Raw genomic sequence first — 21,232 nt, forward strand, 5'->3', positions numbered from 1 at the left:
CCTAGGAGCATTCAGTTTGCGATTGGTAAGGAAGGGTTTCCAAGGTCTGAACTTTCGCAGCTTCTAAGCCGACTGGAAGTCGGGGAGAGAACCAAAAGACTATTTTTGAATCTTGTGATTATAACCACATTTTATAAGGAGGAAACGGATGCACAAAAATTATATAATTTGTGTCAATTGTTAAGATACTATAGAATGCGAAGAGAAACTAGTAAGGCATCATACATTTTAGTAATGATTTTGAAAAACCAACATTATATTAAAGTCTTTTGTGTTACTGGTCCTTGACAACATTTCTGTAAATACAATGTATATGTGTGAGGGGATATTAATAAATATTTAAGCAATCACTATATACAAGACATGACAGTGGAGAAAGACTACCCTACTGTTCTTCCCATGGGATACTCACTTCCCAACTTCAAGCCTTTTTACTGGTAATGCTGCTAATGGCTAATGTTCTTTCTTATCATTGCTGTCTCATGGCTTCCTCCAAGACTGAATTACAATACTGCCTTTTTCAGGAGGCCTTAATATGTCTTCTCCCCACCTCTTAGACCCACCTGTTTGTGCTTTATCTACCATTTACACTGTATTATCTTGTATGAACAATTTTTGTATGCTTCTTTTCCTATTGAAAGGTAAGCATCCTGAGGGTAGAATTGCCCCCACACAGTGATTTCTTTGTATTCCCAGTATTTAGAATTCCTAGCACATAGTAAGATCTTGGTTGTTGTCATCACTATGTTGAAGTCAATGCATAGTACTCACGACTATAGCACATCAGACATGAAAGCTCAGAAGACTCTGCCACAGGTTGGGCACAAAATGCCCATATGAACATTTGGGATGGCAATGCTTCTATATATGCACATCTCACATTTCTTTGGAGCAATTGCAGTTTTGCATTACTCACAGAACTCAGTGCCTTCCTGGATATTGGCACTATAACTGAGGTAGTTAAGGAACACTGGCCAGTGAAAGGACATGAATCTGGAGGGATGGACTGAACTTTTCCAAAGTGTTCTCAATAGACCTTCATCCAGCAATATTAAAGCCCCTGATCATATACCTCTGGCTGAAGGCAATGCCTTTCTAGCCAAACTTCCAAATGAAAATTGGAATGTCATTAAAGCCTTCTTCTATAGCAAAGTGCCTAGCACTGCTTACATCCCAGTAGAATCTTACATTGTAATAGGGGAGACAACACATTAAACCACTCTATATGTATGAAACATATTTAAATTAAATTAGAGGTAATCTCAAGTAAAGTTACTAGCCATTTGGAAGTAATAAAGAAGGAGGAATTTCAGCTGAATCTCAAAGGGGGCCTAGGAAACAAGGAGGCAAAGACAAGGAAAGAAAGTATTCTATGAATGGGGACCAACCTGTGAAAAGGCACAATGTGGGGATATGGAAAATTATTTAGAGAAAAATCAAGGACAATATTATAAGATCACAGAATATGTGGAAATGAGTAAATTATAAAAGATATCACATCCTGACTTTAAAAACCCAGTAAAGGGGGCAGCTGGGTAGCTCAGTGGATTGAGAGCTAGACCTAGAGATGGGAGGTCCTAGGTTCAAATCTGGCCTCAGACACTTCCCAGTTGTGTGACCCTGGGCAAGTCACTTGACCCCCATTGCTTAGCCCTTACCACTCTTCTGCCTTGGAGCCAATATACTGTATTGGCTCCAAGACAGAAGGTAAGGATTAAAAAAAAAAACAGTAAAACATTTGATCGTGAATATAACAGGGAGCCATTGGATTTTGAGTAAAGGAGTACATTTTAGGAAGATCATTTTGGCAGTTGAGTAGTGGATAGTTTTGATGCAGCAAGGCTATTTAGATGGAAATTGCAATATTTAAGGCATGAGGCAATGTCTCTGCACGTACTGGTCTAAGATGAAGAGAACAAGGGGCACATATTTGAGGTACTGTAAAGATAGAAATGATTGGACTTGACAAAAAATTGAATATGTATGGAAAGAAATGAGGAGTCAAGAATGACATCTAAATTGTGAGTGTGGATGACTCACTGGGTGAAAGATGGAAGATTCAATCATAATTGTAGAATAGTTTTAAAGAGGAGTGGTTTGAGGAAGAAAGAAAGTGAGTTCTAATTTGGACAATGTTGATTTTTAAATACCTATGGGATACTTCATTCATAATATATCAACTATCAATTTTTCAAGTTTGTAATAAATATGGGTTAAATGAATCTTAAAGAACATACTGAATGATGAAGGTAGAGTGAGAATCTGAAATTAGTAAAGGAATAATTGGATATTCTGACGTCAACACAACTATTAAGTCAGGAAGTGGGTTATGATCATAAGTAAAAAGACACGTATTACTGGAAAAGTTGTATGTTTTTTATGATATCTGAAGAAAGATATACTCAAAGGGTACCAGAAGGTAGAAAGACTGATAAAAGAAGGTTTAAGTTAAAAGCAAGTTTGTTAACTTGTTAAGGAGTGTAACAGTTAAAATTTAGGAATATGGGGAGATTGAGGCAGGTAGAAATTAGTTTCTCTCTGCAAGGAGTATTATATTTTTTAAAGGTTTATTAAAGGTTAAAGATTTTAAAAAATACAGAATAAGAAAAAACACGTGCCCAGGCCAGAGGCCTAGGCCAGATAACCTCACATCACGGAAGAGACGCATCTGCTCCAAAATGGAAGTCCAAAAGAAGCCCCAAAAACCTTTGTCACCAGCTTAAATCCTTCCTCAATCTCGGCCCACCTCAGAATTCCCGTGAGATTACAAAGCATTTTGGGGAAGTGGAGCAAAGGCTTGTGGGGATTGTAGTCCAGTATTCGAGTCTATTTTTTACATTAGCCAGCATTTTAGAGAATAATGTGGAGGGATGGGTAGTGAGACATTAGAAATGTTGGGCTGAAGTGGAAATGATACATGGAGATGGAAGTGGGAAACAGGGGAAAAGGTTTGTACAATGATAATCATGAAATCAGAATCACTGGGATGGGGAAGATAATGACGATGGAGGAATGAATTTGGTAAGATTAATAGTGGATGTATAGAATTTAATTGAGAGAGGGAGGTTATTAGATTTCTCAGTGCTCTCCTTTATTCCAACTTCATGACAGGTGAGGATCTTGTGTTCTGTAAGGTTCAAGAGAACAAAGGAAACCATAACCAAAAATATTACATTATTCAAGGTATTTTGAGAGTTATTCTATATATGTGTACATATATATATATTGCATATGTGTAATATATACATAAATATGTTGTTATATTTATATCTGGAGAAAGTGAAACATATGTGAAACAGTTTTTCCTGTACCAACACTATGAATCCCCAAATATATCGTGATATTTCTGCCCACATGGTCATCTTAGAGAACCGCAGGGATTAGGACTGCCCCAATGTTTTGATAATAGTTCACTTTACCACCTGCACATTGAAACAGAAATGATGCATAGTTTCTAGAGAAATATGTTATTCTCTTGTTGTCAGTCTGACACCTTTCACCAGCCATAAAAGACATTTCACATTTGAGGAAATACATATTCAGCTTGAGGTAATCTCCCACCAGATCACACAACCTGAGAATGAAATAAAATCTCTATTCCAGCCTTTTCCATAAAGCTTCCTAATGTGTTATATTTAGGTAACATTGGCAAATGTGTTATGGTTTTATACTTCACTACTTTGTTTTAATTAAAATTGACTCAGAATGGAGTCTTCTATCACCCACATGAAACTGCCTTGAACTGCTTCCATTTATTCAGCCCTCTCAATCTGGTTGCTAGGCAACAAGGCTGCTTCTGCCTCTGTGGCTGTGCATTCAACAGTATCAGCTCTACCATGCTTCCATTTTTCATTCTCTTCTTTCAAAAAAAATTTAAAAAGTAACAACAACAAATAGCCCAAACTCTTCTCATCTTAGACTCTCTCTTTGTAGCAGGTGCTTCTGGTGTTAGGATGTTCAGAGTCTTTCTCTAGCTATTCTTCAACCATGACCTTCAATCTTCCAATATCCTGTGCTTGCAAAAGTTCCTTCCAAATTACACCTTGTAGAATTCCTAGCTTCCTTAAAAGCCCAGATCAGGTCACAGGAAATATACTTTATATAAAGGATTCAAAAGTTTCAAAAGACCTCTATAGTTATCTTGTCCCACCTATATCTCAACAGACTCCCTACCACAACACAAAAGCAGTCATGCAGTCTTTGCTTAAAGATCTCCAAAGATATAGACACCCACCCTGTTCCAGACGGCCTATCACACTTTTAGACAGTTTTAACATTTAGGCAGTATTATTTTTCTTGAAATTAACCTTAAATTTTACTCCTTGTAATCCATATCCATATTTCTTGTTTCTCTTCACCAAAGCAAATTCCTTTTCTTTATGTTGTTGTTCAGTAGTGTGAGTACTCTTTGTGACTCATCTGGGCTTTTCTAGTCAAAGGTAATGGTGAGACTTGACCTTCCCTTCTCTGGATCATTTTATAGATGAAGAATGAGATGGTAAAGGGAATGGTAAACCACTCCAGTAAAACAAGGGAGGGGTATTTGGTGTTCAAGTAAGACTAACACCTCTGTAGATGGCTTGCTGAGTTCCTAAAAGGGTCACTTGAACACTTTTGGTGTTCACATGGTGAAGGAGGTCTGAGCTGGAAATTGCCCAGCCTTGGAAGTTCAGCTAGCAGCTGCCTGGCCTTGGAAGTTCAGAACTACAAATATGCCAAGGTCCCAGCTGCAGTGGGTACCAGATAAAAACTTAGAGGCCAGGAAAACCCCAGTAACATAAAAATGCCAAGGTTCCAAGAATAGTATGTAACAGATAAGGGCTGAAGGGAGCCATACATGCCGGGAACAATGGTATGTAACAAATGAAGGACTGGAAGGGGGTGGGGGGGACCTACATGTTGAAGGATATTTAAGGCCTAGCCTTAAGGAGGGAACTCGAGACTCTCGTAACTGAGTTTCCACTGGTGCACACCAGTTCAATAAATGGCCCTTTTGCCTGATTGCATCGTCTATGGGTCTTCCTTGGTGGTGGGTGAAAACTCGGACTCTAATAATGGTACTCAACGTGTGGCTTCAAAAAAGCTGTAACATGCACAGCAGCCACAACTTGGTAACCCATTTAGACAGAAGAGGTAAACCAGATCGAGGGTAACTGATAGGACACAAACCCATCAGTCAGTAGGTAGGTTGATATCTATTCCAAGGAAGTGAAAACTTTCCTTAGTGGGATAAGATGAGAATATTTTGTTCCAGTAGCCAGGAAGGTGGTAGAAGCAGATACTATGGAGTGCTAAGAGTTTGGTCAAATACCAAAGACGTTATAGTCATTGAGAACATGATAGACCATCCTCAGTCATCTTGACTTTTTTGCTTTTTTCACTTGACTCTGATGACACTGAAAGAGTGAGGCTGATAGCGTTGTGCAACTCTGCCTGCCTTAAGTGCAATTCATTCACATGTCAACACATCACTTCATGATGTCAGTGGTCCTCTTTGAAAGCAAAGAACAAACAACAAGAAATAAGGAGGTTGAGCCAAACAGGGCAACACAGAAAGTAAGCTTCTGAGATAAGATTTGAACTTAGGAAGATGAATCTTCCTAACTCCAAGACTCTTTGTCATAAGTACTTCAGGACTGTTGTGCTGCCAAGAATAGCTAAGTCTTTCACAGTTGATCATTGTACAATATTGCTGTTACTATGCACAATGTTCTCTTGCTACTGCTTATTTCACTTTGCATCAGTTCATGTAGATCTTTCTACTTCTTTCTGTAGTCATCTTGCTCATCATTTCTTATAGCGCAAAAATATTCCATCACCAATAAATATCACAATTTTCTCAGCCATTCCCCAAATGATGGATGTACCTTCAATTTCCAATTCTTTCCTAAGTGTGTATACATGACAAATGATAGTAAGCTATATAGTAAGATAGATAGACAGAAAGGCAGACAGACAAAGAGAGAAGGATAAATAGATTGACACTTATGTAGTTTTCTGCATCCCCTATTCCTTTTAATTCAAAGCCTTCTGAATAGGTTTAAAAGAAACCTGGCAATTATATTCTTACCAGATTTTGATAGTAATCCCTAGTCAGGAATCTGTCATCCCCAAATTTTAAGCTGTGGTTCAGAAGTTTAAATCCTATTCTCAGACATAATATTCTTAACCTGATAATGGCATACCATATATATTTTTTTCTTTTCTGTAAATGTTTCTTACCATGAATTAAAGTAATGAAAACATAGCCTTCAAAATCATTTATATGATTTTTAAATTTTCTTCTGGCCATAATAACATTTGCATCTATCTGTACCATTAGAATTTGGTCATTTTGATTTTGATAAAAATTATGGGAACTTCACTTTTTAACTTTTATTCTTATCCCAGGGAAATATTAAATTCTTGTTGTTATAAATTTGACAGTGAATTCAGCAGGGTTTCACTAGCCACCACTACAATCTACTTATTTTTCTGACCCACACTGGATCATCTATTAGTTATTATGCTTCTGAAATGTAATTTCTTAGAGGAAAAACAGCTTTTATACTTAGAGTAACCAGCTGTCTTTATTTAAGGAAGAGCTTAATTTGTAAAAATAAATAAACTGTTAAGTAATGATTAAGTGAATAAAAAAGTAAATAGATAAATATTATTTATCAAATATCTCTGTACTTATAGTCAATAATACCTGACATGTACATATTTATAAATTTCTCAATATGTATGTGTGTATATATACATGTATTCTCTTTATTCCTATTGTTAACTATGTAAAATTTACTTATGTATGTATTATTGTGGTATATATCAATTTATAGAGATATATCAATATATAACCTGGGGATCTATGAACTTATATAGATAGCTTGGTTAATAAAGTATTTTGATAAAATTGATTTCCTTTAGAATTCTAAGGATTTTATTTTAACTTTTAAAAAATTAATCTTTTAAGTAATCCCTTTGTTTCAACACACTGCCAAAGGGGTCCACAAAACTCACAAAAACTTCAAGAATCTCTGCTTTATGTAAACAAGTGTCTTTTTTCTTCCTTTCTTCTTTTAACACCTATACTCTAATTTTCTGACAAAAGTTGTTTCTCCTCCTTTTCCCTCTTCTTTGAAACCTCATTTCCATTTCCTCTAGGAATATGATATTGTCAACAACTGCTCAGTGAGTCTTTTTATTTTCTCTTCCATGAACAGAAGTAGCCAGAACTTGGAAAACAGATATCAGACACTTATCAGGAGCAAATATACAAATATAACACACTCAGTGGAAACTCTTGTAAGATTGTCCTGATGTGAAATACTGAGCTTTTACTCCTAATTGTTTCTTTAAAAAATAATCTATTGACTTTTAATTATATATATCTCACCCCTAAACATCTCCTTAGTTTTAGTTTTTAAAGGATTATCTTGTCCTAATAATGTGACAGACCTAAAAGTTTTCATTTTCTTAATTGCAATGAACCAATAACACATGAGATCCCTTCTTCCCAGAGCTCAAACTTCCTATCCATGTCACAAATTTCCATAGCCAGGAATCCACTTCTACTAATTTGCTTCACCTTCAAATTATTTTAACCTGCATTCTCTTTATTTTTCTTTCCTTGCCAAATACCCTCTCCTTGTCCTCCTCATTGAGTGTGACTTTAGTGATTTTATTTTTTAATTATTTATAATCATATGCCTTCCATTTAGTATTCCCTCAAAAAATTAAAATTAATATTTAAGGTGCAGGTTGTTTCTTAAATTTTTCCTTAATTTTCCTAAAATTCTATATTTTTTCCTTCCTAACTTAAAGCTTTTGCTTTTGGAAATCCAAATCACTTCTATAATCTATCCTTTTTTCAGATCCTAGTCTTTTTATTCTACCCTTTTCTTTCTCTCAGATAAGTTGGATACATTGACTTTTAGTTATTTGTCTGTAAACTGCATCCATCCCTAAAACCTTGAATTGTTAAGGACTATAAACTCCTTGTTAAACAATTAACCTATTTCTAGTACTTAGCATAGGTGCTTTACATATAGTATATATTTATGGTTTATTATATTGAATATTTCACTTTATTGTGAATCATCACAATGACTAATCTCTTCATGTTCTATATCTCTTAGACTTCCTTTTTCTGTTCTGGAAACTTTGGAATTTGGAGAATTTTTGATATTTTGTATCTCCCAATTCAGCATAGCTAATGTTATAAAAATAAAATGAAAAATTGGGTGTTTCAGAAAGATTAATAAAAGGAGAGCAGAGACATAGAGAGGAGGAGCAAAGAATCATCTAGCATGCCTATTAAGGATTATTTACTACTTAATGTGAAATGAGTCATAAACTATTTCTTTCTAGTATCCCTACTTTGCACTCCATCCTTAACCTCATACCACCATTTAAAACATTGGTTTAAAGAGCTATGAAGTGTGTCTTCATTTCCCTGTTATCTGGGAATCTGTCACAACATTTTACGTGGGAATATTTCACAACACAGAAGCAGTCTCTCTCTCTCTCTGTCTCTCTGTCTCTCTCTGTCTCTCTGTCTCTCTGTCTCTCTGTCTCTCTGTCTCTCTGTCTCTCTCTCTCTCTCTCTCTCTCTCTGTCTCTCTCTCTCTCTCTCTCTCTGTCTCTCTCTCTCTCTCTCTCTCTCTCTCTCTCTCTCTCTCTTCCAGATTACATGTCAGTTTTCTCCATATCTCTTACTCCTCTCTCCTTCCCAAGAAGGCAGGTAATATTGCATAAGTTGTACATATATTGTCATTTAATTCATATTTCTATATTCATCATCTTGTGAAACAAGGCATTTATTGCTTACACTAGAGCAAAATTCGTGGAGGAAATAAAATTAAGAATACTGTTTCAATCTGCATTCAGACTCTGTTTTCTCCTTTTATCTCAGTAGATACCTTCTTTTTGTGTGTGTCACAAGTCCCTTGGAGTTTTCCTGGATGCTTGCTTTACTGGTAATAGCTGAGTCATTCACAGTTAATCATTATCTGTTATTTTCCTGGTTCAGCTCACTTCACTTTACATCTCTCTACCTATAAACATACATATATATATATATATGTATATATATATATATATTTAAAGACATACAAACACATGTATGTGTATACATGTTTATTCAGATAGAGCACTTGATAATCAATTAATATATTAGCCCAAGCAAAATCAAGTAGAATAGAATGAGGAATATCTTCCAACTGGATCTACTATTGTAATCATGCTATCTTTTATGAGGCAAAACTGAATATATTTCATTTTAATTTCTGTGAAGAAAAAGAAAGCATTTCACAAAGGAAGTTTTTACAAGTTGAATTGAGCTATGATTTTTACTTTTTGTTCATTGATCTTTATCTTTTTGAATTCTAATTTAATCTGAATGTATAAGCGAATAGCTAATAATGCACAGCAAGAATGTAAGTTTTAAATAAAATTATAGATAGTGAGTTGTAAAATAAATAAAGCATACATTGAAAAATGAGTTTGTAACTCTTCATCTCATTTTAAAATCCAAAGAATTACAAATGTTTTAATGTTTTTGAGAATAACTGACAATCTCAAATAATATACAACTATTATTCATGTTCATGAATGAAGAACTATATTTCATTTTTAAATCTCATAGATTTACATGTGATATTATATTTTATTAAAGTGAATTTACTGCTTTATATAACTATTCAATTCATTGACTTCTAATCTGAGATGAGCTAGATGATATGAGCTAGAAAATGAACTAGAATAACTTTGGTTAATCCCTTCATGGAAATACATCAATCTATACCTCTAACTTGCTAATCAAAATTCTACTTGAACCACAGCAAACTGAGTAATATAGAATATTTGATATAGGATATTGTATCATATTTTCATTAAATTATTACCTCAACTACTGCTACCACCACAATTACTACTATTACTACTAATACTCCTCCTCCTCTTCCCCCTCCTCCTCCTGTACTACTACTCTACCACTACATGATGATGATGGCTAATATTTCTATATTACCTACTATGTGCCAGGTCTTATTGAGAGTCTTACAATTACTATTTCATTTTATCTTCACAACAACCAGGAGAGGTGCTATTATTATTCTCATGTAACAAATGAGTGACCTGAAGAAAAGATCCATAAACAACACATTCAGCGTCACATAAGCTGTAAGTATCTGAAACTCTATTCCAATGCAGGTCTTCCTGACCAGGTCCAGGGATCGATCTATGCTACCTAGATTCACTTATTTAATGTTTGTAAAGGTCTTTACATTCATTAACTCATTTGGGTTTTATATATATATATATATATATATATATATATATCTTTATATATATATATATATATCTTTATATATATGTGTGTGTGTGTATAATAGATAGATAGAAGATAGACAGATAGATAGATAGAAGATAGACAGATAGATAGAAGATAGACAGATAGATAGAAAGATAGATAGATAGATAGATAGATAGATAGATAGATAGATAGATAGACAGACAGACAGACAGACAGACAGACAGATAGATAGATAGATAGATAGATAGATAGATAGATAGATAGATAGATAGATGGATAGAATGGATATTTAGACAGATAAATATGATGTTTATTTTGTTTACAAATAGAATAATGAGGTTCAAAGAGCTTCTGACTTGCCTATGATAGCACAGCTTATTTCAGAAGTATGTCTCTCCTGACCACAACTCTAACAGTCTATTCATGGGATTATTGATTTAGAACCTAAAAGATACATAAAGACCACCAAATCCAACCTGCTCATTTTACATTTGGGGAAAACAAGACTGAAAAAGGCTAAGGGTCTTAATGATTGTCCCACAATCATTAAGTTTCTATGGGAAACCCAGAGCTGTATCCACTGTACCATGAGCTGCCTCTTGCCCTAGAATAAGTATTTCTTGGAAGTTCAGGTGTAATTGTTATTTTATACTTTTTAAAATATAACTTCACTAGTAATCACTTCTCTACAAAAATCTATCATAAGTTAATGGTGTTTGGGTGAGTTAATGCACTACTACATACTCTCTTTATTCAGATATACTCACATATATGCATATGTATGTGTATATAACATATATAATATTATATATTAGTTATATCATATAATATTTAACATATATGACCATAGATACATGAATATAGTGTATATTTGTGTGTATATGTATGTTGTATGTGTATATTTTCTACATAATCTATTCTTTTTAGAATGAATCTTTCTACTTTTCTCTCTCATAAAGTTGATATATACATATAAAAATACTTATATATGTATTTATATGTGTATATATTTTATATATTCATAACATATTATATCACAGACATATGTATATTCAATATCAATCTCTCTCTCTCTCTCCCTCTCCCTCTTTCTATCTCTCTCTTTTTTTCTTTTTCTCTAATTCCAATATCCTAATTTCCCTCAAGGCTACATCCCAGATTACCTGATTAATAAAGGCTTAACAGATATTCAGTTGTTAGTTCTTTCTTCTTATTCAAATTATTTAGTGACCTATTATACTGACATTCCCCACCTATTCACCTATCAGTGGAATGAAAATTTCTGGGGGGAATGGACTAATTATGTTGTATTTGTTTTGTTTTTCTAACTCTGACATCATATACAATGCCTTGAACATAAAAAGGTATTTAATGAAAGTTTCCTGAACTTAAATTTACAAGATAAATGATTTCACTTTTAAACAGCTTCAATTGTTAGCAAGTATTTTCTAATATTGTACTTAACTCTACTTCCCAGTAAGATCTCCCCTTTGGTTTCTACTTTTGCCCTCTGGAAATATAGAGATTAAATCTAATCCTGTTCCTGTATGACAACCCTTCAAACTTTTCCAGACAGTTCTCATGGCCTTTCTAAACAGTCTCTGCAACAAAACTAAATATCCACAGTTCCTTCAACTATGGAATTACTTACATGACCTAATTTCCAAACCCAGTAAAAATGGTCAAAGTAGTTTGCTTATATAAAAGCAACTTGATAAGAAGGATTTTTGAGAAGTCAATCTTATATAAGCAATGAATTTGAACATCCTATCTGGGGGGGAAATGAATGAATATTTAAGTTCAATGAAAAATATTCAGGTATCAAAATTTTAATAGATCTAAAAATAAAAATAGATAACATGTACATTGTAATGATGAGAAATTAAACAGGGGAAATAAAGTGAACAACACTGTTTTAATTAAAATAGAAATAGAATAATAAAGACTAATTGTCTAAGACTCTCTTCAGTTTCTTGCTTCTCAAAACCATTTCTCTTCATTAAAACTGGTTTGTCATTCAGGTAAAGAAAACAGGTCAAAATTTTCATAAGCTAAAGCTGCACAGAATTCTTATAGGTTGATTATGGGTTTCTGCTGAGCATTAAGCAGCATTTTTCCTTGGGCTTTTATGCTACAATGAATTTTCTCAGTCTGACACTTTGGAAGGTCCTATACTATTCTTATCATTAGTGGCGAGAACTTTAGACGGAAAACAAAACAAAACAAAACAAAACCATAGCCTAATAGTTGAAAAGAATAATGTTACCAAATAAATACTATCATGAAAGCTTTTGAAAAGCTCTTCTAAACATGTTTTCAAGCTAAAATAATCACTTTCAAGGCTTCTATATTGTTTGGTTGTGGACAATATGAAAACAAAACCAAAACAAAAAAAAAAAGAAGTACTACTAAGTGGTAGAAAAATAGATTTTAATCCCCAAATTATTGTTTTCAAAAGAGGGTAGAAATGAAGTTTATGACCTGCAACTGGGAACAATGGGCATTAGAATAAATTCAGTTGAGGATGGACAGTTCAGAAGTGTACTCTGTGGGTCATATCCATTCAGTCTTGAATGTTGGGGGCAAGTCACTTTCCCAGAACACTGAGTCAGACTGCAGTCATCACAGGAGGTGAACTTTCAGGAAGTAGTGCTGATTTTAGAGCAATCTAAGCTGTTAAGAGAACTGCCATGACTAAAGGCCAGTCATAGAGAAGAAAAGTTAGTACCAGCCTAGTTCAGGTCTGTAATAAAAATGTCAAGAGAGAATGGAGTTACCCCAAATCTCCTGACATATTCATTGAAGACTTATGCTGCTCTTGTTTGTCCTTCATTTTAGAAGAGGACCAATAACATCACGAGGTGATGTTTTGGCTTTTGCAGTAATTAAGTGAAACAAAAGTACCTGAAGTCATCAGCCTTATTTTCTCTTATATAATCCTCATTGTCCATGAGAAAGATAAAAGCCAGGGCAACTAGTGATTGCCCAGGATGTCATTCGAGTCATTGATCTCTGAACAAACTAGGCTCTCCACAGCATCTGCTTTAGCCACCTTCCTGGCTATTGAATAAATTGTTCTTATTCTCCCATTCCACTGAGGTAAGTCTCCACAAGCTGGGATAGACACCTCATGAGGTCCCTGATTGGTTGGTGGCTCAATCAGTAACCCTCAACCTCATTTAGTTCATCAGCCAAGATGGGTTGCTAAGATGTGACCACTGTGCATGCTATAGCTTCTGGGAGCAACAGGTGAGATGTGAGTGCCAGGTGTACATCACAGGTGAATGGCCATCTCTGAAAAGGGCTCAGCAAAGCCTCACACCGGAGTTGCTTGGCCTTATAATTTGTGGTTAATCAGTGCTCACTGATTGATTAATATGGTCATCAATTCCCATTTGGAAAAGACAAGAGGTCCTACCTCTTTAATCTTTCTCATAGAAATTTTTCTGCTTTCTTCTTATAAAACTAATATTATCTTCAATATAAAGACAACACTAAAAAGTATAATTTCTGATAACACTATACTATAAAGAGGAAGAGACAAAAGTTCACAAGTGTGAATAATATGTGAATTGTAACTGAGGAAGTATGACTCCTATTGAAGATTTCACCAATAATTGATGATCTCATCATATGATATTATAGGAAGAAAAAGACCTTTGGATAAGCATACATTATTTAAATATGTGAACAGACCACAAGCTGGTGGAATACAGTGAGTTTCTGTGCAAACCACTTATATATTTGAATTATTTTAGTAATTCCTTGCATTGTTATAATAAACATATAACAAACAAAAAGCTTTTTAATTTTTTTTGCCATTTTGTTAACTTAAACTTTAAATGAACTTCTATTTAAATTTTTTTTATTATTCATTAACATTCTTTAAAAATTTTAGAGTTCAAAATTCTCTCCCTCCAATCACATTCTTACCTATTGAGAAGGCTAGCAATATCATGTCAATTGCACATATGAAATCACGCAAAAATACTTTCCATTTTAGCCATATCACTAAGGAAAAGCAAGAAAAATAAAGGTAGAAAATTATACTTCCAATTTGCATGTGGAGTTTATACGTTCTCTCTGAAATGGATAGCATTTATTTACAGTTTCTCAGTCTGAAGGATTCTGTTCCATACTGGCCCTTTATTCCTCTATTGGCAATCTATTCAATTTTCAGGAGAATATTCTCTCAGTCTTATGTTATTTGACATTGTCATCCCTAGCTCTGACTGCTTGATAGTCCACTTTCCTTTTCTGGTCATGTATGTCCTAAATGATGTCTTTTATGTCATTTTTTGAGCTTTAGTAAATATATATGAACAACTTAGCAGCCAACATTTATTTTTATCAGGCTCTCTTCAAATCAGCAATTAAACTGGACATTCATAGCATATAGCTTAGCTTTCAATCACACTTCCAGTGGGAATAAGCAATTAGCACTTACATGCTAATTGCCTTTCAAGAATGCTATAAAAATCAGAATATAAAAATGAAATATAAATGATAATTTCTTTGGATATTAGTGTCACCAGATGGTTGTTCCTTCCTTCTTGTATGTACATGCTATCACTGAATTGATCTATTGAGGAAATAATGATTTTTTCATAATTTTAATGACTTTGATATGCTCATTTGCTATCATCTGGAGTGTATCTTATCATATATTGGTCACTAAATAATGTCCCAAACTATCGTATCAATTTATAGTATTTTTGAATTGACATAACTGCAAATCAAATATGAATTTAATCAATGAGCAAATATGATTATACCTAGGGGGATTGTAAGCTTTTTGAGAGCTAGTTATCATTATCATTATCATTATTTTAATTATTTTGCTTTTATTTCTGGGTCCCTAGAAGAGCATTGGGGTACTTTAATAATAGCCAATATGCTTATGGTGTGTCTTTAGGTTTTACCAAGAACTTTACAAATATTATCTCATTTTATTCCCCCTCAATGGAAAAATAGATGCTATAATTATCCCCATTATAGAGATAAATAAACTGAAGATGATAAATGTTGACTTAACCAAGGATCACAGAACTTCTAAGTGTATGAAATCACATTTGAACTCAAGTCTTTTGGATTCCAGGTTCATCATCCTCTCCACTTTATAAACATAGCTGTGTCACATTAATTAAGTGTTTAATAAATGTCTAATATTAAATTATAAATTAATATACCATTTCTTCCAAAATATTTAACAAATAAATGAAAGGGCTTTTGTTCTCTCTCCTCCTTTCTCCCCTCACAAGAACTGCTCAGACTATATCACACTCACACAAAGCTCTGAAACCACAGCACTAATGCTGCCACCACTGTCTATCTCCTTCTATAGTCAAGATCATCTACCTCGAACTCATCAGCCATGATGAGATGTTCTTCAATATTGACAAGATCCAGGAGATTGTGAATAGGTAATATCTGGAGGTCAAGAGTAAGATGGGTCAGTAGGATAGTGGGTAGCATTAATGATTCACTCATTGATAGAAATCCCTTACCTACATTCCTACACTACAATCCTACCAGTACATCAAAGGCTACATAAAATGAGTCAGAGGAAGACTAGAAAAACAGGGTCCAGATAGAGTAAAACTTTTTTTTTTTTATGATTAGAACTATAGAACAAATCAAGCATTTGAAAAGGTTCATTTGAAAAACTAATTAAAAAATGAACTGCAATTTATGAGTCCACCAAGCTGCCATATCCCTTTTACCATTACAATTTAACCAGGTACTATCATAAAAGGCAATTATGATTGAAAGCAATATCAGTTTAACATAATTATAATTTTTAAAAGTTTGTTTTTATAAGTTTAATATTTAATTGTTAAATTGCACTCTTCTATTTACATGGTTGGTTTGTGCAAAAATGAAAAAAAAATAACCAGGATTTAAAAAAATATATCAGATGGGGGTTTAACAGTACCAGATCTTAAACTGCAGTATAAAGCAGTAGCCATCAAACCAATGCTCTATAAATCCAAAGATCCAAACTTTGGGGGAAAGAACTCACTATTTGACAAATCTGCTGGGAAAATTACAAAACAGTATAAGGAAATTCAGGTTTAGATAAGCATTTCACACCCTATATCAAGATATATTCAAAATGGGTAAATGACAAATATAAAGAGTGAAATTATAAATAAATTAGGTGAACATAGAATAGTATACCTTTCAGATCTGTGAGAAAGGAAGGAATTTAAGACCAAGCAAGAGACAGAAAACATTACAAAATGTAAAATGAATGACTTTGATTATATCAGATTAAAAGTTTTTGTAGCAACAAAACCAATGCAACCAAAATTAGAAAGAGAGAAACAAACTGGGGAAATCATTTATAATAATTGACTAATTGACAAATGGTCAAGGGAATAAGCAGTTTTCAGATGAAGAAATCAAAACTAGAAATAATCACATGAAAAAGTATTTTAAATCCCTCCTCATTAAAGAACTACAAATCAAAACAGCACTGAGGTATCACCTAATACCTAGCAGATTGAACAATATGGAAGCAAAGGAAAATATAAATGTTGGAGAGGATGTGGCAAAATTGGGATACTAATATGCTGCTGGTGGAGCTGTGAATTAATCCAACCATTCTGGAAGGCAATTTGGAACTAAGCACAAAGGACATTAAAAGACTGCCTGTCCTAAAGATCCAACCATACCACTACTGGGTTTGTATCCCAAAGAGATAATAGGTTAAATACTTGTACAAAAAATATTATAGCCTTGCTCATTGTGTTGGCAAAAAACTGGAAAATGAGGGGTTGTCTATCGATTGGGGAATGACTGAATAAATTGTGGTATCTGTTGGTGATGGAATACTACTGTGCTAAAAGGAATAATGAACTGGAGGAATTCCATGTGAAATGGAAAGACCTCCAGGAACTGATGCAGAGAGAAAGGAGCAGCACCAAGAGAACGTTGTATACATTATGGCACATTCGAATGTAATGGACTTTTCTACTAGCAGCAACACAATGATCCAGGACAATCCAGAAGAACTTATGAGAAAGAACACTATCCACATCCAGAGAAAGGACTGTGGGAACAGAAATGCAGAAGAAAAAAACATATGATTGATCAAGTAGTTTGATAGGGATATAATTGGAGTTTTGATGTTAAAAGACACACTGTTGCAAATATGAAAAACATGGAAATAGTTTTGAACAATGATACATTTTTAACCCAGTGGAAATGCTTGTCAGCTACAAAAGTGGGGTGGGCAAATCATAAATCATGTAACCAAGGAAAAATATTCAATATAAATTTAATAAAGGAAAAAATACATCAGAATAGTTAGTTACTATTTTTTTTCAAAGTCATCCATCCTTTTTTCACCCCTTTCATTAACAGCTTCCAGTTTCTTCAAAGGACTTTAACACATGAAAGGAATTTTAGTAGATATGGAGATAGTGAGGAATAAGCTTCAAATTTTATAATTATGGATCAGTCTCTGTCACAATTAATCTTTTGGATCTTCTGTTGGTATATTCTATGTTGCTTCTGGATATTCTCTTTTATCTCCCTCATGCTTAGTGTTCTGTAATATACTAAAACATTTAAATCTTATTTGACATATTTTTGATAAAAATTCTTAATTAACACTATTAGTTGCTCTCCTAATTTAGAAAAAAAAATTCTCTGGTTTTGATGTGTGTGTGCATGTATGCCTATTTGCACAGTCATTATATGAGGAATATTGGGATATATTCTCAACATGGGAGTACTTTGGGAATATAATCAAGACTCTTTTTTTTGAAAGTCTGTAACTTTACCCTTTTTAATTTTATTTTCCACTTTAAAACTTTTCAATATAACTCTAGAAATAAAATGTCATTGTCTACAGTTTTACATAAGAGAGTTAACCACTTTCCATTAAAATAACAATAATGAGCACAATATTTCTTATACATCTGCATACAAGTTACATATAGTTGCCATGTAACTATGCCACACACACACACCTTCTATTTTGCTTCTTTCCCTCACAAAAGTATTATGTTTTCAGATGAATTAAAAACTAATTTATAGATCACTGGATCCTGACACTTCATGATATAAAGTTCTAAATAACTTTATTTCACAAGATATCAAAACATATTCTTATTTAAAATGTATCTAAACCAGCATGATAAAATATATGCAATTCCATAGAACCATTTGTAATCCTTTTAGCTTCTAAGCACTAGACTATGTATGAGTTAGATAGCTTTTGTTTTAGATATTACCTTGTTATTCTTTACATATATGGCCATAGGTGAGTTATTTAACTTCTCTGGGCCTTGCTTTACTGTTCTAGAAAATAAGAATGATAAATGTTTTGACGATCAAGTAAGAACATATGAAAGTTCTTTGAAAAACTGTTAAGAGCTATATACATGTAGTTTTTCAATCAGTCATCAGAATTCCTTCAGTTTTAATGATCTACTTAATCACTCAGGGTCACCTCTGCTAATCTATGATAGTCATGCATAAATGATATAGGGCTTTTATTTATAATCCCAAGATGCTACATTCTCAAACTATAAATTATGGAGAAAATGTCAACAGGACATTGGTAGAGGACGTCACTAACTAGGAGGTCACTACATTGATTAAATTATAAGTCTGGGGGTGGGGTGGAAAGGGAGGCTGAAATCAAGATATATAATGAACATTTCTGACTGTCTTTGGAAATACTGAAAATTGCTTTAATCTAAAAATATGCTCACAACCCAAGCAGATATATAACTCCTGTGATACTCTTCCTTTGGACAGAAATTTTTAGGTGATCAGAACAGTGTCATTCTAACATCCAACATTTTTAAGGGTCTCTTATCATTACTTAAAAATTGATATTGATGCAGGGAATTAGGGCACTATCATTCAGAGTTTTGTCACAGGACAAGTTTTGTAGTAGCTATATCTTAATTCCTTCCCCCATGCAAATTGAGCTGGTGATTCCATAAAAGTTTTTTAAACAATTTTTGAGATAACTGACTTGGTTTAAAGGCTGATGATATTACTTTCTAGTCATTAGAGTACAAAAACAGCCATAAAGAGCTTCAGGAAATCTCTGATACTTGGCAGGTAGACCAAAAAAGAAAATGAGGCAAGGGAGATTCATTCAGGGGAATTGGCTTAGGTATCTTATGGGATCATCCTTAGGTTATGACAACTTATTACCTTGTTAAATGTTTTTTTCTGGAATAAGTTTACTATGGTAAATATTGGATTGATCTGCCAGTGTCTAATTCTGTCCCAAAAAGGAACATAAATGATCAGAGAAATTAACTGAGTCAGAGTCATGCCCAAATATCATACTAACCTCTGCTTCTCCCTAATAGCCCTAATCTTTACAATTTAAGCTCAAGATCCTACTCAGACCAGACTAAATGAATTAACATTTTAAAGCTATCAAAGGTTCCAATGACTAGAGGTCAAATAGCCCACTACTTTCATTTCAAAGATAAGGAAACTGAATCATAGAGATTAAACAATTTACTCAAGTAACAAAGGTTGTAAATGGCAGTCAGAATTTGAACCCAGATCATCTGACTCCAGAACCCCTCTCCATGTGCTAGTATGTGTCTACAGCCATACTTGTGTTCAAGTCTTCAACTCTATATTTAGTGCTCTATCAACTATATGACCTGGATGCCTCTAGTAAAACAAAACAATTTGTTGTCAAAATGGTCACTTAGATGTAGCAAAAGTCCAGATCTCTGTGAAAACCCTTCCACAACTATCAAAAACAAACTGCTTTGAGAAGACAGAAAACCAAATCTAACAACAGGTCAGAGCTGGGGGGACCTTCCTGCTGGATTCAACTTAAAAGGTACTCCAAAAAAAACCCAAATTCTTGAATTCTCAGGTTTACAGAAAAGGACGAAGAAAGGTTTTAGGAATCTGCCCCCACTCTACAGTGCTGAGTCTCCTGTGGTTGCTGGTATATCAGGGTGAGAGCTCTAGACTGAAGGGAGTGCCATGCTGGCACAGCTGTGCCAGGCTCAGGGTACTGACCATAGTTGGCAGGGAGGCAGCTGAAGGAGAAGCACATAGAGGGCATCCTAGTCACAGCCAAAACTCTCAATATTGCCCCCCACCTAGAGGTTTTGACCTTAAGAAACATCCAGCTCCTTAGATGAATTCTGCCCTATCTTAATTTTATCAATAAGAAGCCTCCAGAGGGCAGGGAAGCTCAATCATCAACACCCTTCCCCCACCAACTGCACTAAAAGCCTTGCTGACTAAGTTCCTAGAGAGAAGACTACAACCACTACAACCCCTATCTTGTAACAGGATGGGAAGCACAGCTCCTTTCAACCTCCATACCTTCACATAGAGCCTCAGCTTTTGCTGCCACCTGGGGAAGATCTGACCTCAGGGCTCATTAATACTCTATCAGCCTAATCTAGTCAATCAGCAGAGCAGAGGAGAAGCCCCTTCAAGACTGAATAGCCCCAAAACACAGATCCAGCAATCAGAGAAGTAAGATTACAGCCAATGACAGGGGGAAAACAAGTAAAAAAAATATGAGTAAACAACAGAAAAAGAAAAAAGAAATTACAATTGACAGCTTCTATCCAAGTAATGAACAAAGAGCAAATGGAACATAGGAGGGCCAAGGAACACCAAGCAAAAACACAGAAATTCCAGTGAATAGTGAATTGGACACAGGCTTTGGAAGAACTCAAAACACAATTCAAAACAGAAGTAAGAGAGGCTGAAAACAATTGAGAAAATAATTTAAAAATCAAAATAAGTCATCTGGAAAGAGAAGCACATAAACTACAACAAGAAAATAGTGTCTTGAAACCAGAATTGACCAGCTTGAAAACAAAGCACAGAAGGTGAAAGATGATCTACAAAGAAAAATACATCAGAAGAAGAAATATGACCAAAAAGCCAGAGATAAAATTCAGTCTTTAAAAATTAAAA

The sequence above is a fragment of the Monodelphis domestica genome, chromosome 2, assembly GCF_027887165.1.
Source record: "Monodelphis domestica isolate mMonDom1 chromosome 2, mMonDom1.pri, whole genome shotgun sequence".
NCBI classification, from domain to species: domain Eukaryota; kingdom Metazoa; phylum Chordata; class Mammalia; order Didelphimorphia; family Didelphidae; genus Monodelphis; species Monodelphis domestica.